Source organism: Emys orbicularis, chromosome 12 (genome assembly GCF_028017835.1).
Source record: "Emys orbicularis isolate rEmyOrb1 chromosome 12, rEmyOrb1.hap1, whole genome shotgun sequence".
Taxonomy (NCBI): domain Eukaryota; kingdom Metazoa; phylum Chordata; order Testudines; family Emydidae; genus Emys; species Emys orbicularis.
The window spans coordinates 34346303-34348399 of NC_088694.1; positions in this window are offsets into that span (position 1 = coordinate 34346303).

Consider the following 2097-nt stretch of genomic DNA (forward strand, 5'->3'; position numbering starts at 1 on the left):
TGATATCAGTCTCCTGAGGGTAACAGAGGCGGAAAGGAAGAGGTGCTGCAAGTGTCTGGCAATAGACCCGGTCCTTATGTTGCTATGTTGGGTACTGCAATGATGCCAGCAGAATTAATTCAGGAGTTGTGTGGGAAAGTGTCCTACCATGGTGGAAGAAATAAGACTGCCCTGCCCAGAAACCTTCTGCAAAGGATTGCAGAGTACCTCCATGAAAGTTTCCTAGAGATATCCATGGAGGATTCCTGGGCTATCCCAGTCCACATAAACAGTCTTTTCCAGGGGCTACCCTCTGCATAGCTGGAGCGGCCTCTTGTAAGCAGAGAACCACAGCACCTCGCTTTTTCTTCACAGTAAACATGCAATACCACCGAATGTGTGTGCTCACTAAAGTTTAACTGGACTTTGATTGTAACTGTATACTCACCAGAAGTGCATCACGGTCAGACACCATGCTGTCCTGTGACCCACAGGACTCCAGGGTTAAAAATATTTCCTGGGTCATGGGGAGAATGGATCCACCACTTGCCTGTCTCCCATTATCCTCCTCCTCCTCTTCCTCATCCACCATATAATCCTCTTTGTTGTCCCTAGATTCACACACCTGTGAGGTGTCCACATTGCTTGTGATGGTGCTGGTGGGGTCACCCCTGAGAATCGCATGCAGCTCATTGTAGAACCGGCTTGTGTGTGGTTCAGCCCCAGAATGACTGTTCACCTCCCTTGCCTTCTGGTACACCTGGCGAAGTTCTTTTATTTCCACACAGCACTGCTGTGTGTCCCTCGTGTAGCCCTTCTCGCCCATTCCACGAGTGATCTTTGTATAGATGTCAGTGTTTCTTCTGCTGGATCGGAGCTCTGCCTGCACAGACTCTTCTCCCCCCACAGCAATGAGATCCACCACCTCATGTGCAGACCAGGCTGGAGCGCGTTTGGGGCGTGTAGTCTCCATGATCAGTTGTGCTCAAGCTGGCACGCTCCCAGTGCTGATCAAACAGGAAATGGGAATTCAAAATTTCCCGAAGCTTTAGCAGGGGAGGGGATATTTCCTGTGTACCTGGCTGCAGTGCAGTAGAGTTGAGAATGATCTCCAGAGCAGTCACAGATGAGCATTATGGGACACCATTTGGAGGCCAATTAAGTCGAATTACACAACGCTGCATCTGTACTACCTCACAGTCAACCCATGGAAATCTAACTAAGCGCTATGCCTCTCCCAGATGTGGGAGAATTACAGAAGTCAACATCAGAGGAGACTTAGGTCAACATAAAGGACCTGGTAGTGTAGACACACACATTAACAGGTCGACTTGAGGGGGCTTCCTTAGACCTAACTCTGTAGTGTAGATCAGGCCTTAGAGATTGTTATAATTCCCAGTTCTCTCCTACCATAATTTGCCCCCTAACTGTGCAGTAAGGTGTCATTCCAATTTATCCCAGAGTGAATAATTTTGTGTCAAAGCTTTGCTGTTCATAATGTCCAAATGTTGACTATTTGTGGTTCGCATAGTTGTATTTTGGAAAAAGGGGTTTCTTTGTTTGTTTGTATTTTTAATTGATCTCTGGCAAAAACATTCCTGACACGCCTGGGCGGCGCGTATCGTAGGTTCGCCTCCCCAACCAGCCCAGTATGGCCCTGCCCATGCTTTGCCCCGAGGCCCCCTCCTGCTTGACACTTTCCCCTTGGCCCAACCCTGGCAGGCTGCTCATCTTCTGGGAAGTGTGCTGGGGCTAGAGCCTGGGGCTGGGACTTGAGGCAGTTGGGGCCGCCCCGGCCATGATGCCTGCTGCTCAGGTGCAGGGGGAGCTGGGGAGGGGTGGCCCGGGGATGTGGTGGCAGGGAGGGGAGAGAGGGGCTCGGGACTCTGGCAGCTTAGGGGAGGTAGATGGGTGCAGGGCCTCAGGTAGAAGGGGCGGCGCTGGGGGATAGTCTCCCCCAAGGAGTGGCTCATGCACCTCCCATGCCCACAGGGATGAAATCCCATTGCTCAACTCTTCGAGGGAAACATGTATAATCTGCACATTGGCTAGAATACATGGAGAGAGCTGAATCTTCTCACACTGCAGGTAACGTTTTTAATTACAAGTTGATTCACT